At 49.4% G+C, this 15,058-nt stretch overlaps 1 protein-coding gene and 1 long non-coding RNA gene across 7 annotated transcripts in view; one reads left to right on the top strand and one right to left on the bottom strand.

Moving 5' to 3' along the window:
* The window catches only part of DENND2A (DENN domain containing 2A), a 99,984-nt gene extending 86,003 nt beyond the window's left edge, over positions 1 to 13,981 (bottom strand). The window contains exons 1-2 of one of the 6 annotated variants that reach the window (XM_086395236.1): positions 13,749 to 13,905; positions 2,098 to 2,185 (exon numbers count right to left, since the gene is read on the bottom strand). The gene's annotated coding sequence lies outside the window, so the exon portion shown is untranslated. Of the gene's footprint in view, positions 1 to 2,097; positions 2,186 to 3,924; positions 4,149 to 10,965; positions 10,989 to 13,748 lie in introns of those variants that run through there. The other 5 variants (XM_086395232.1, XM_086395237.1, XM_086395235.1 and 2 more) reach the window with 5 other exon arrangements.
* Positions 3,278 to 7,992, top strand: LOC147373686 (uncharacterized). The gene is made up of 3 exons (XR_015161986.1): positions 3,278 to 3,432; positions 4,658 to 4,829; positions 6,172 to 7,992. It is a non-coding gene; the product is annotated as an uncharacterized LOC147373686 (long non-coding RNA).
* Positions 13,982 to 15,058: the final 1,077 nt, after the last annotated feature.

The raw sequence follows: 15,058 nt of genomic DNA, 5'->3' as shown, positions 1-15,058 counted from the left end.
ATAGACGCATGTTTCTATAAGGGGGCTTCCCAGGTGGTGGTGGCGGTTTAGTCGCTAAGTCGTGTCCTACTCTTGCGACTCCGTGGACTGTAGCCTGCCAGGTTCCTATCCATGGGATTCTCCAGGCAAGTATACTACAGTGGGTTCCTTCTCTAGGGGATCTTCCCAACCCAGGAATCGAACCTGGAGTGGGGTGCCATTTCCTTCTCCAGGGGATCTTCCTAACCCAGGAACTGAATCCTGCACTGCAGGCAGATTCTTTACCGACTGAGCTATAAGGGAAGCCCAAAATCCCAGGTGGTGCTACTGGTAAAGAACCAGCCTGCCAACGCAGGAGACTTAAGAGACATGGGTTCAGTCCTGGGTCAGGAAGATCCCCTGGAGGAGGGCATGGCAATCCACTGTGGTATTCTTGCCTGGAGAATGCCATGGTTGAAGAGCCTGGTGGACTATAGTCCATGGGGTCACAAAGAGTCGGACATGACTAAGCGATTTTAGCTCACACACACACATTTCTATAAGAAGTTATTCCAGGGGAATCTGGGTCTACTAATTACATATCCTTCTTTTCTTCTTTCTGGGGTTAGCCCTGGCCAAACCCCAAACTGAAGTTCTTCCCCCTGTCCTCTGAATTTCTCTGGATATTTTTTTTAACTTATCTATACTTGGTAACCCTAATAAACGTGCATAACCGTGTGGTATGTCTTTCACGGTTGGCCTCAATTGTTATTTATACGTTTGATTTAGGATTTCAGGTAGTTATGTGTGACACCTCAGATTAAACTGCAACAGTGAATGAATAGTCACCACTTATCGAACACTGTTTTCTAGGCAAGATTCCACACAGATTGCTTCACCAACTCCTCACACCCACTTGACAGTTGCCTTGCCTTCACAGATGTGGTAAGCAAGGCCTGGAGAGATGAACTTTCCCCAAGGCCACGTGGATGCCAAATGAATCCAGGTTGTCAGATTCAAGTCCAGGTGCCTAACACCAAGTCAAGAGCTCTGGGGGCAGGTTACAGGCCTTCCCCTCCTGGATACAGACTAGCTACTCAGGGAATTGTTTTGATTGGGTTTTATTCACCCCCTCCTCCTCTCCCAGCACACCCTGGCCCCAGGGCACCGCCTGACCAGCCTGTCCATTTCCAGAGGCAGCCCTTGGGCTGCCATTTTGGGATTTATTTTTCCCTCTGAAGGGTTTCCTCATGTTCATTTTAACCTGGCCTCACTGATACTGGGGCTTCCCTGGTGGCTCAGACAGTACAGAAATCACCAGCGGGAGACCTGGCTTTGATCCCTGGGTCGGGAAGATCTCCTGGAGGGTGTGGCAACCCACTCCAGTATTCTTGCCTGGAGAATTCCATGGACAGAGGAGGCTGGCAGGATGTAGTCCATGGGGTCGCAAAGAGTCGGACATGACCGAGCGACTATCACTCATGCATTGATCAACAGTAGTACTGAGGTGGGGAGGAGGGCCCCTGGTGGGATCTGTCCTGTGTTGTGGCCCCTGGGTACCTGGCCACTCACACCACACCAGAAGTAGCCACTTGGAGGGGATGCACAGAAGGCCATGCTTTATTTCCTTCCGGCAGCCCTCCCCGGCTCCAGCTGTGCTGCCCCAAACGCCTCACTTCCCACCTCCTCTCCCTCTCGCCTTCCGGCCCTCCTCTTCCCTTCCTCCCCGCTCAGACCCTTTCCCACCCTCTTTTTGCTGGCTTCTGTTCTCTTTCTTTCCATGAGCAGAGAGTTTCCAGCCTGGCTCCCGGCCAGCACATTTGGACAAAAGGCAGCAATCTTGGAGGGAGACGTCATCTCCCATCCCCTTTGCTGGGGCCGGCACCATGGCTCCCCGAGCTCAGAGAGGGAGCCCGGGGCTGGGACTGCTCCCACCCAACTCCCAGTTCTGGAAAGGAGCTTGAAAGATGGCGTACTGTGGGGATTAAAAGCAAAGGGTTTGGAAGCACACAGCCCCAGATTCGAACTCCAGCTCTGCTGCTTGAGAGTCATGGGACCTCGGGCCAGTTATTTTGCTCAGCCTTGGTTCTCTCTTCTGTAAAGTGGTGACAGGAACAGCTCCTGGTTTGAAAGGCTTACCCAAGATGGCACCTGGAAAACAGTGGGCACGGTGCGTGTCCTGTGAGAAGCTCAACCCAGCTTCTGTTGTTATGAACGGAACTTAATCCTGCCAAATAATACAAGTAAAAATACAGGACTTTGTTACGATATTGATATTAATAATGACAATACTAATACAACCTCCTCAACTTATCTGCAGGGCTGCAGAAAGTGTTAGTCACTCAGTTGGGTCCGACTCTCTACGACCCCATGGACTGTAGTTCGCCAGGTTCCTCTGTCCATGGAATTCTCCAGGCAAGAATACTAGAGTGGGGAGCCATTCCCTTCTCCAGGGGATCTTCCACAACCTAGGAACTGAACCCGGGTCTCCTGCATTGCAGGCAGTTTCTATATCATCTAAGTCACCTGCAGACCAGACCCAGCCTCAATTGTTTGCAAGTGTGGTAAAGCTGTAAAACCTCTCAAACATACCATTACTGTTACAGTGTAATCTGCAAAAACTGGTTTTGAAATTGGAAAAGGAGCTGACCCCATTCCCTATTCATTAAAGCCAGGGCTCAGCCTCGAAGCCACAAGTGAAAGTTAGGAGGAACCCACCCCATTAGCATGGTCTGCTCGCCCGGACTCCGCTCCCCTCCCTCCCTGTTTTCTGGCTCCTTGGAAGCTGAGGCTCCATTGCTGTTTGTTTACTATCTATGCTTGGTGTTTTGTACTCAAGTTGTGTAATGCCTGGGAATGTGCTCTGTTTTATTTAGTTAAGTTTTGAGATATGGGCAATTTTTATTTAACTAATCTGAGCCAGCATGGATGGGTTTGAAATTAATCCACAAGATCAATCAAGGAGCTCAGCACATGAGGTGCTGCTGGGAAATACACACATGTAGGAACGGTCCCTGCCCTAGAGCTAGGGATAAAAGACGCAAACCCAATCAACCAATGGCAATGAAAGATTACAACCCTTCAACACCAGAAGATTAGTTTAAAAGTCTAGGGGATGCCTGACAACATGTTTAACAAAAGCCACAATATGAGAGGGGTTTAGGGACTAAATTCAAACCACAGTGGTAAGTGTTATGAAAGAAATATCACTGGAGGAATTTAGAAGTGGGCAGGCAATGAGAGTCAGAGGGGTCACCGACTGCTTCAGAGAAGACGTAGAATCTGGTGGCCCTTTGGACTAGTTGGGAGAGTCTTTCAGGTAAGGCAAGAGCATGAAGAAAGGGGACAGTATGTCCTGCCCTGGACATGAGACTGACGGTTGGACGGCTGCTCTGGGACATGTGGAAACACGGAGAGGAGGATGGAAGGACTGGCACATGAGACTTGGAGACGTTCTGCAATCAGAAAGCGGAGGTATGGTGTGCTTCCCACAGAATATAAACAGGATACATGATAGAAGGGGCTTCCCAGGTGGCTCAGTGGTCAAGAATCTGCCTGCCAATGCAGGAGATATGGGTTCAGTCCCTGGGTGGGGAAGATCCCCTGGAGTAGGAAATGGCAACCCACTCCAGTATTCTTGCCTGGAGAATCCCATGGACAGGGCAGCCTAGAAGGCTGCAGTCCACAGGGTCACACAGAGTCAGACACAACTGAGTGACTGAGCAAGCATGTGCGTGATGGAAGATATGAACTGATATATTCAAGAGGAACATATAGATCAAGCAGCCAGAGGTAGAGATCTAAGAGTCTGGTGAGAGAACAACCCTGTGGGGGTGGAGAAGAACTGGGGATGCAGCCAAAGAACCAGTGAACGCGGACAAGCTCTCCCCGGAGGGAAAGTGAAGCCAAAGAAGAGAGTGAGGAACTGAGGTGTGGGGGTGACTTTCTCTTGACTGAGCTCTTTACCATGTTTCTTCATCTTGGTCTTCCATCTGGACAGAGAGGTCTGATGGCAGAACATCTGCCTTGGGCTTCTTTTTATTCCTCCACAATGTCTATTTGGACCAGATCTTGGTGTATTGTGGGTGCGGCGTGAATGCTTGTTGAATGAGAAGAAAAGGAATCAGTGAAGGAGATCGTCTCCAGAGACAATTAGCATAACCCAGTTGGTGTGGTGTCTCAGGGGAGGAAGCATTATTCAAAATGCTTCACAAAGGAGGGGCGTGGGCCCCAGCCTTACTGTTGACCCTTTCATGGCTGGATCTGGTTGTGGGAGTCCCAAAACAGTGGGACATCAGGAGTGACTATTCAGAGAAGCATTTCAGCCTTTTGACAAGCGGTGCAGACATGTCACTATAGCAATGTTATATCGACCGTGACCTGGGTCAGGCAAGTCACGTTAGGAAGTCATGTTAGGAAGCTCAGAAACCGAGAACAGTGAACTAGCTGTACAGTGGCTGCACCATCAGTAACGGGATGAAGTCTCTGCAGACAGTCGGGGATGGAGGCCAGATCTCAGGGACGTGAGGAGGAGCTTGTGGTCCTGCCCTGGGGGCTTGGGCAGGTGTTCTGTCTCCCCATCCTGAAAGCAGCCTTCTTCCTCTCTTGTTCTCCAGTCAACAGGCGGCCTGAACCCGGGCTGTGTACGTGTCTAGAAGCACTCTGACTCTTTTCCCTGTCACTCTTCCCTCTGTCCCAGGTCAAGGATCTTGGATTCCCTGAGTGCAGGTGAGAAGAGAGCCTGGAACAGGAACCTCTCTGGACTCTGCCTCTGCAGTGCCGGAATGGCCAAGTCTCATCACTTGGGGAAGCATCAAGAAGCCCCTCCTCTCTGATGTTTTTCTATCCTGTTAGATGCATCAGTTCAGCTGGTGGGTAAACAGAGCACTGGTCCCTGTTTGATGTCCTGGGAGCTGTGTGTGTTTATTGATTGTCACAGACACAGACGATGAAAAGGACCAGATGGAAAGGGATGTCAGGCAGCCAGGGATTTGTATGTGGGGTTGGCTGACCACACACTTCATTTCACATCTGAACGACTCCCACCTCCAGCTCAGAGCAGCGAGAGGGGAAATCCCTCTGGACCTGCAGCGAGCTAGAGACATTGCCATGGGAGAAGCCCAGCGCCCCAGCATGCTGCTTTGGTGGTCCGTGTCTTCCTAGCTGCTGCCCTGACCAAGTCAGTGCCTGAGAAACTGGTCCCACTCCAGCTGCAGGGATGCAGGTTCTACGTCTCAGGCTGCCCCAACACTCCTGCCCAGTGACCGAATCAGTGCTCTGTGGTTTCTCCCCCAGCTAACTTGTCTCCTGACCATGCAAGGCCAGTTTGAATCCTGATTTGTGGCACAATTTCCCACAAATACCTCTGCTCGGTCATCTGGGAGGTTGAGTCTGTATTTCCCAGGGACGTGAGAAGCACACATAAAATTATAGAAGGTTCTGCTTTAATGGTTCCAATCTGCTGGGAAAAGGCAGCTGTATTTTCTTCCACAGTGAGCTGTGGGAAGTAGGGACAGTGGTACCCATCTTCTCTGACTCGGTTAGTGGGAAGGAGTTGACACGCAGCACTGGGTGAGCCCCAGGACCCCTCCTCCTTCCCTGCACTCAGGTCTTTACTCTAGGGGGGAGTTAAGAAAAGCTGGGGGGCAGAGGGGTGACACGAAATCATGTCCCTGGGTTGGTACACTTAGAGCTGCAGGAAGAATGGATGGGCATGTCCAGCTCTTTGCCAGCTAGCAGTTTGCAGGGACGCTCCCAGCACAGACTGGCTGGCTGTATAGCAATTAATAATTTATTTTTTTGTTTGTTAATGGCAAAATAGCAATAGACAAGTAGAAAACAATATATACCAACCCAGACAATGTGGTAGATCATATCCTTAGATATTACCAATTCTACTATAAGAATTATTTTTATATTTAAAATTTGATATTGTCCCTTTCAAGTAAATACTTTCACGAGTACTTTAAGAAAAAAATGAAGAGAAGTGTGTTTAAATAAAACAAACAATTTATCTTTAGTGCTCCTTTTTTACTTTCCAAGTGTCCCACTTTGTATATATAGTTACTCTATCTGTTGTACAAAGTTGATTTGCAGAGAACTTAGGGCTAAATCAAGTCCAACCCTTGTGACACAGACACACAGGATTAAAAAGCAGAGACATCACTTTGCCAACAAAGGTCCATATAGTCAAAGCTATGTTTTTTTTTCCAGGAGTCATGTATGGATGTGAAAGGTGGGCCATAAAGAAGGCTGAGCACCAAAGAACTGATGCTTTCAAACTGTGGTGCTGGAGAAAACTCTTGAGAGTCCCCTGGACAACAAGGAGATCAAACCAGTCAATCCTAAAGGAAATCAACCCTGAATATTCATTGGAAGGACTGATGCTGAAGCTCCAATACTTTGGCCACCTGATGTGAAGACCGACCCCACTGGTAAAGACCCTGATGCTGGGAAAGACTGAAGACAGGAGGAGAAGGGGGTGGCAGAGGATGAGGTGGTTGGAGGGCATCACTGACTCAGTGGACATGAATTTGAGCAAATTCCAGGAGACAGTGAAGGACAAGGGAGCCTGGGGTGCTGCCGTCCATGGGGTCACAAAGAGTCAGACATGACTTTGTGACTGAACAACAGCAACGTGGCAGAGAAAGAGGAAGGCTCCTTGCATTATTTCCCTGGGCTGGCTCTTACGTGTGACCCACTCTGCCCATTCCAGGTTTCAGCCTACACCATTATGTGAACTCGTGGTTATATGAGATCAAGATTTTTGGAACACAGACTGACAGAAGAGACAATATTGGGACAATTTGTTGGATGATGAGCTATAAGCCATAGAAAAATTCTTAGAAACTCTAGTTTCAATGTTGCCTTGAAAATTTTAACAAAACTCAAAATAATAGATTGCCTCTATGAATGTACCACACAATTTCTAACTTAAATAGAAATTCATAGTAAATTCAGTGGGGAACAAGGGTAAGAGAGGTAATACTATTTTACAATTTTTGAAAAACTGAGTATCAAAATCTCATTTTATACATATACACAATGGAATATTGCTGCTGCTGCTGCTAAATCGCTTCAGTCGTGTCCGACTCTGTGCAACCCCACAGATGGCAGCCCACCAGGCTCCCCCGTCCCTGGGATTCTCCAGGCAAGAACACTGGAGTGGGGTGCCATTTCCTTCTCCAATGCATGAAAGTGAAAAGTGAAAGGGAAGTCGCTCAGTCGTGTCCAATCCTCAGCGACCCCATGGACTGCAGCCTTCCAGGCTCCTCCATCCATGGGATTTTCCAGGCAATAGTACTGGAGTGGGGTGCCATTGCTTTCTCTGACAATGGAATATTACTCAGCCATAAAAAGGAATGCATTTGAGTCATTTCTAATGAGGCGGATGAACCTAGAGCCTATTATACAGAGTGATGTAAGTCATAAAGAGAAAAATAAATATCATATACTAACACACATATATGGAATCTAGAAAGATGGTGCTGAAGAATTTATCTGCAGGGCAGCAATGGAGAAACAGACACAGAGAACAGACCTATGGACACAGGGAGAGGGGAGGAGAGGGTGAGATGTATGGAGAGAGTAACATGGAGACATACATTATCATATGTAAAACAGATAGCCAACGGGAATTTGCTGTACGTCTCAGGAAACTCAAACAGGGCTCTGTATCAACCTAGAGAGGTGAGATGGGAAGGAGGTTCAAGACGGAGGGGATACATGTATACCTATGGCTGATTCATGTGGATGTTTAATAGAAAACAACACAATTCTGTAAAGCAATTATCATTCAATTAAAAAATAAATTGGGCTTCCCTGGTGGCTCAGCTGGTAAAGAATCCACCTGCAATGTGGGAGACCTGGGTTCTATCCTTGGGTTGGGAAGATCCTCTGGACAAGGGAAAGGCTACCCACTCCTGTATTCTGCCCTGGAAAATTCCATGGACTGAATAGTCCATGGGGTCGCAAAAAGTCAGACATGACTGAGCAACTTTCACTTAAAAAATAAATAAATTAAAAAAAAAAAAATCTCATTTCATTAAAATATCCATCACTGGGCATGGATATATTCAATATACATTTGGCTTTGAAATCTTTTAATTTAGCAATTTCACCTCTGGGAATTTATATACAGAAATGTTGGAACAAGTGCTGGAGAGTATTTACAGTGGCTAAAATCAGAAGCAACTAATTACTCATCAGTAGACAGTGTGTTAAAGAAATAAAGTCAATTCATGCAAAAGAAGACTAGGTAGCTGTTAGAAAGGAAAGGACTATGTTATGTCCCACATGGAATTATTCTCACATAATACTGTTAAGTTATTCCACTTTTCTAACAAACAAACTAATATATTACATGTAAAGAAAAGAAGTCTAGGGGGATTTAATATACATACTGAACAGTGACCACCTCTGAGGAGGGAGTAAGTATGGGGAAAATTTTCACTGTGTTCTTTTTTTGTTGTTCAGTTGCTAAGTCGTGTCCAACTTTTTGCAACCCCATGGACAGCAGCTGTCCTTTTTATGTATTGCTTGGGGCTTCCCTGATGGCTCAGCTGGTAAATGATCCACCTGCAATGCAGGAGACCTGCGCTCGATCCCTGGGTGGGGAAGATCCCCTGGAGAAGGAAATGGCAACCCACTTCAATATTCTTGCCTGGGAAATCCCATGGACAGAAGACCCTCGAAGGCTTTAGTCCATGGTGTCCCAAAGAGTTGGACACACCTGAGTGACTAGCACTTAAATGTTTTATAATAAGGATAGTTTTTATAGTTTACATATAAATACATACATGTGTATATAAAAGTAATCTTAAAGTTTTACTTTTTAAAAAAAAATTTTTTTGGCCACACCATTCAGCAGGTGGGATCCCAGTTCCCTGACCAGGGATCCAACCCGTGTCCCTGCATTGGAAGCACAGAGTCCCAACCACTGGACCCCCAGGGAAATCCTCAATCTGAAAGTTTTAAAGTACACTTTTATAGAAAACAAAAAAGGAAATGTGTTTGCTACTCTGCTTGAACTGGTCTGACAGCCCTCCTGATAAGATACGCAAGCTCTTACCATCCTGCCCTCCTCTCCTGCTGAAGCGAAGCATGGATCCTCGGGTTCCCCAATACAATACAGATCCTCTTCCCTAAGCTTGCTGCAAGGCTGACTCACCCCTTCCTTCTCTAAGGCTCGGGGAGGGGGGAGTGTTGGGAGGGAACCATAACTTGACTGTTAGTAGTTCAGCCAGTTGGAAAACGGGGTCTCAGACTCATCCCTCTTTCAGCTGACCACAGGCCAAGGATGAATGTGTCAAAGGGAAGCCAATTCTGGCCTCCCGTTGGCAAAGGGCTTAACTTCTAGGCAAACTGAGCTGGGATTAATTTTTGCCCATATCGGACAATGATTTTAACACAAGGGTCAGGATGGTCTGATTCTGGCTTCCCTTCTTTTGGGGCTAAATGTAGAGAACTGAGTCAAAGGACTGAGTCACTCAGTCACTCCAGTTCCAGCACTGACTCGCCTCCCATCATTAAAGGGACAGTTGTGTCTGAGTTCCTCAGCTGGGAGGCCAGTGCAGGGGTTTCAAAGAGCCCAGGTGCCTGTGGCAGCTGTCTGGTTCTGGTGGAGGAAGAAGGGACCACGCCTGGGACACGGGAGACTGGGTATGACACAGGCCCAAGAAGGGGTCTCTGTCACTCTCGAGTAACTGTCAGACATTCCATGGACCCTCAGGAAGCAAAATAAAGGGGGCAGGTTCCAGAGAGCATGGGGGAGGCTGAGTTACCTTTGCCCACAGCCAAAGCAGCAACTGCTTGCAAGCTATATTTGAGGGTTTTGGGGAAAGCCATTGAGCCTCAAAATACTACTCCTATTATCCTATGATAGCTACTGAAATTCAGCTCTTAGAGATTTTTTCTTTTTGACTGAGACTTTATGCATGTTAAATGGCAAGCTACTTCTCCCAGCTTCTTTCCAATCTAGAAGACAGAGGTCGGAGAACATATATACTTGAATATCAGGAGGGAAATATAAAGAATCCACAGCTTAGAGGCTCAGAAATCAAGACAGACAGAACTATATGGGTCCCAGGCAGAGAGAGAAAGGTACCAAAGATTTTCAGTTTTGGCTAAGGTGAAGCACTGCATCCGATAGTATTAGACCAAGCAGACCTAACTGTAGAAGGCCTGTGATTATGCTTTTAGACTTACTGTTAAAAACTACTTTATACACATATACATACTAGCCTCTTATCTGTATCTGTTCAAGGTGGCTTTAGATCTTGATGGTGAAGGCTGACTAGCCAGCTGATTTCATTGTAAGCAACAGGCTTCCAAATTTTAAATTCTACAAGGTCTTTGTTTTTGGAATCTGCGATTTCAGTCCCCTCTGGTGACGAGCCCTCTAGGTGATGGCTAAAAGCAACCTCGCTCAACTGTGGAAGTACCTTAAAATCACCTGGGACCTTTTAAAAATACTGATACCCAGGGCCTGTTCTTAGAAATTTTGATTGACTTGGTCTGGAGCGGGGCCTGGGCATCAGTTGTTTAAAATAAACACCTCCCCTCAGCACTTAAACGTGTATTCTAAGGTGTACCCTGAGTTTAAAATGCTAAGAATTGTGATGGGAGGGCAGATGGGGTAGATTATCATTACCGCGTCGTTAAATTACCTACTCAACTTAAGACTTCTACAGTGGGCAAGCAGTGCTTTAAACTTTGGAGGGCACGTTAAGAATGCACTGACATAGATTCTGCAGCTTCACCCTTCTGCAGAAACCGACAGGAAGGGCCTGGCCAGATGAGCGGCGGAGTGCAGAACCACCCAGCTCACACCCCCTGTTCCTCTGCAACATTCCTTACGTTGCAGTGAACAGTTTTCCTGCCCTCCCTGACCTCAGCAGAGTAGAGCTCTGGTGTCTTGAGCCCCATCCTTTCCCCCACCCCTAGGAGAAGCCTTAACATTAGGTCGGAGGGCACAAAGGCCTGGACAACTGGGAGAACCGGACTTACCCAGCTAAACGGGATCCTCAAATGCTCCTTTCACTGTTTCTCTTTGGTCAGGATTTCCGAAGCCAATCTTCACAACACTCTGCCTTACCAGGTTCCTTTTCCAGACCAGTCTCAGCCCACCTGCCTATGGGCTATACCAGGATTTTCCTGCTTCCCCCTTCGTGGCTGGACACTGGGATGCTGTGCTCGCTACATTCATCAGAGTAGGTATCATCTCTTCCTCCATTGGAGTGCCCATGGCTCCTCCATAGGATTCCCTGGGCCCGCACTGCCCTATGTTGCCACTGCCCACAGGCCTGAGCTAGCTGCATTCGGCACCCCACAGAAATCCAGTATGTCCTCAAGTCATAACAGGAAGATGGTATAGGAAAATGGTCATGTGGAGATTTATCTTCCCATCTTTTGTAACACTGACAGTGAAGGTTTTTTTTTTTTTCCTCTGTTACTCTTTAGTCTTTACACAAACTTCCACATGACAAATTCCCAGTTGAGTTCAATTCCAGGAAAAAATTTGTCCTGAAAATGAATTTGTATGCTTTCTCTTGTCCAAAATCCCAAACTGTGCAATCCAGAGTATTTTTGTTTGTCTCTAAGCTGCCAGAGAATTCCGAGCCAAATTTATTGTCCAAGTGTTGTAATCTGCTAAATACAGGCCATTCAAAATCTCCATTCCTTTTGCTTTGCTCTGTTTTCTCCTGAGCGTCTCTGCATTTAGTTCTCATCTAAGTCATCTGACCCTGTCCTCAAGTCTGCCACCAGGTCCCACCTCTTTATCTCTTGGCTCTTTCCATCCACGTCACCACTGCCGTCACCCTGCGGGTCAGTAACTGCAGCTTGGGTGCTGCAAGGCCTCCGTCTCCTCCTCTCTGAGCCTCCACCCAGTAAGCAGAGTGAACTTTCTAGAATACAGAGTGATCTCCTGGCTCCTGCTTCAGGGAGATCCTTCTTCCCTCTGGGAATTACAACCATGAATTCTCCCCACACTTGCCTGTTCCTCTCCCTCCTCGGTGACACTGCACAGGCTGTTCCCTCAGCCTGAAACAACCTTCTCTGCTTTTGCTTTGTTGGTGAAGAGTTTTCAGGGCTCAGCCTGGCCTTACCTATTCTGTGGGCGTCCCTGCTCTGGGTTCCCCAAGGACACGGCACTCACGGTGAGGCCAGATGCCAACTGGATTTAGTTTTCTGTCTGACTACCCAGCTAGGATGGTAAGCGCCTGGAAGGAAGGCAGATACCTTATGCCCTTAGCCTAGCGCTTAGAGTTGCTAAGTGAATGAATACACAATACAGGAAAAAGGAAAAGAAGGCAAAGTGTTAGTCTCTCAGTCGTGTCTGACTCTTTGTGACCCCGTGGACTATTGCCCACCAGGCTTCTCTGTCCATGGGATTCCCCAGGCAAGAATACTGGAATGGGTAGCCATTCCCTTTTTTAGGGGATCTTCCCGACCCAGGGAATAAATCCAGGTCACCCATATTGCAGGTAGATTCTTTACCATCTGAGCCACCAGGGAAGCAGGGTTCGAATCTTCCAGAATAAAAGGACTGAAAGAAGGTCAGCCTTTTCACTGCCTTTCCTAAGAACAGTTACTCTTTGCCCTTGACTTCTTGTAGAATTCTGCTCATTGTAGGCAGCCCACCCCAAAGATGCTTCTGCTTCACTCCTCTGGTGTGTTTGATACTTGATGACTGGCAAGCAGAAAGGATATTGTTCTTTTCTCTTATGTAGTAACCACCGCAGATGTAAGTTTAAAAACAAAATTACTGTAGCGCCTACTACAACTCTGGGGCCATTATTACGCTGGAACATCCAGAACCTTAGAGAAGTCATAGTCCTAAAGTGTATCTCAACACCAGCTAAAAGTCCCCTGGCTCCTTCCCCAACTTGCTGTTTTAGTCGCTCGGGCCTGTCTGACTCTGTTGAGGGCATGGACCGTGGCTCGCCAGGCTCCTCTGTCCATGGCATTTCCCCGGCAAGAATACTGCAGTAGGTTGCCATTTCCTTCTCCAGGGGATCTTCCCCACCCAGGGATCGAACCAGAGTCTCCTGCATTGGCAGGAGGATTCCTTACCACTGAGCCATTGGGAAGCAGCTGGTGAAAAACAAAGTCAATGCCCTACCCCTGCCCCAATCTCTGCCCCTGGAGGGCAACGTCCAGATTCCCCACCCGATGCCCTCCAGGACAGGATTCCTCGGCTGAGGTCTAGCTCTCTGCTGTGGTTTGAATCCAGTTCCCTGTGACCCTCCTAAATATCTTTCTATCCTGTGTTGAGACTCCCCCCCTGGATTCCATCTGCTGCCAACCCCATCCTGAGGCGGAAAGCGGGAGAAATAAGATCATGCAATCATCTTCACCTTTCTGCTTTCTTAACACTACAAAAAGACTGACCACAGTGGGGGGCGGGGGGAGGTCTGGCTGCTCAGCTTTTCCCGGTTCTTGCTAAACACACACACACACTCACGCCCCTGGGACTCAGCTCGGCGGAGGGCGGGGGCTCTGCCCGGTTTCTGCTGGTTTCCCGGGCGCGGGACCACGGCCTCGGGAGCTCCCGAAAGGACGTCCGGACAACACTTTGCTCTAGTCCCGCAGATCGAGCTGCAGCGCCTCTATCCCCACGTCCGCACGCGGGAAACCCCGTCTTTGGTTTGCAGAGAGCCACTCACTTCACGGCTCCGGGTCGAGGCAGCTCTGGCCGTCGTCTTTCTCCCCCCCACAAAACCCTCTCCCCGCGCGTCCCCTCCTTGGTCCCCCCGCGTCCCCTCCAGTGTCCCCCGGCCCGGCCCTACCTCCTGGCTGGCCGCGGCTCCGCGGGCTCCGAGGCGCAGCTCGGGGGCGCTCGGGCGGGCGGGGGCGGCGCGCGGCGGGGGCCCGGGGCGCCATGGCCCGCAGTCCCCCGCGCTCTTGTCGGCCGGGCCTCTCCCCGCTCCCCGCGCTCGCGTGCCCGCCGCCTGGCCGCCGTGGGCGAGTGGAGGGCGGCCCCTTCCTCTGGCGGCGGCGGCTCTGAGCCGGGCCGCCCCCCGCCCGCCGGCGCTCAGTGAGCTCACCCGCAGCTGGCGGGCGCCCGGCCCGTTGCCACGGCAACGCCTCTCCCAGGGCAGCGCGGACCCTAGAGCGGCTCCGGTAAACAGGACCTTCTGCCGGACTCTTCCCCTCGCCCTTTTTTTGGGGGGTGGGGGTGTGGGGGGAGGAGATGGCGGCTTAACCCTTTCTTTGCTGGAGACCACCGAGTGGCCGGCTGCGTCTCCACCCGGCCGGAGGGTTTATTCGCGCTCAGCGCTCAGCCGGGCTCTGAGCCCTTGAGACAGATGCTGCGGAGTGGCCACGACACTCCCTGCCCTCAGTTCACTCCAGTCGTTGTAACGCGTTAGTGGGAGCGTCGACTGGGGTTCAGGCGCAGGACTTGGGGTGGGACGTCCGAGGCAGAGTCAGCCACCACCCTTGGCTCTGCAGCTCCAAGTCGGTCCGCACCGAGACGCTGACCGAGAAAGCCCAGGGCCCCTGAGCGCGGGGCACGAGACTCCGAACCGGGCGCCCGTGGTGGGTGGGGGGGTGGGGGTCAGGAAAAGCTTCCTAGAGGAAAAGTGACTTTATGGCGCCTGCTGCCACCGCTCGCAGAGGACAAAAGATCAGGGGACAAAGCTTGATCTTTTGATTTTGATTTAGAACTGCCAAAGAAGAAGTCCACGTGAAAATGCTGTGGGCCGTGCCGGGACCGCGGAAAGTTGATGAGCAGGAGTTCCCTGCTGAAAGGAAGATGGAGCTGGCAGTGTGACTTGTGGGTGTGGGGGAAGGCTCCACGCCCATCTCTATCTCCCAGGAAAGTCATTCTTGTCTTCAGTCCTCGGATTCCTAAAAGGCGGAACTAAAGCCTAAGCAAGGCAAGAGAAGGGAAAGAGAATGAATTCAGAGAAGAGGTGTGCAGGAGAGAGGGGAAAGAAAAAGGATTGTAGAAAGTGGGGAACGTTAGATACCGCCCAGGCAGTTCCTACAGACAGAGGACCTGAGGTCTGAGGGGCTTATTCAGATATCACAGTTACAAAGATGGAAAAGCTGTCTCCTCCTTTGCTGAGAGGTTTGCTCATTCTACAAGATCTTT

Source organism: Bos grunniens, chromosome 4 (assembly GCF_055505025.1).
Source record: "Bos grunniens cultivar Pamir isolate PY7600 chromosome 4, Bosgru_T2T1.0, whole genome shotgun sequence".
In the NCBI taxonomy this organism is placed as follows: domain Eukaryota; kingdom Metazoa; phylum Chordata; class Mammalia; order Artiodactyla; family Bovidae; genus Bos; species Bos grunniens.
This window is presented reverse-complemented; position numbering and strand designations above follow the sequence as displayed.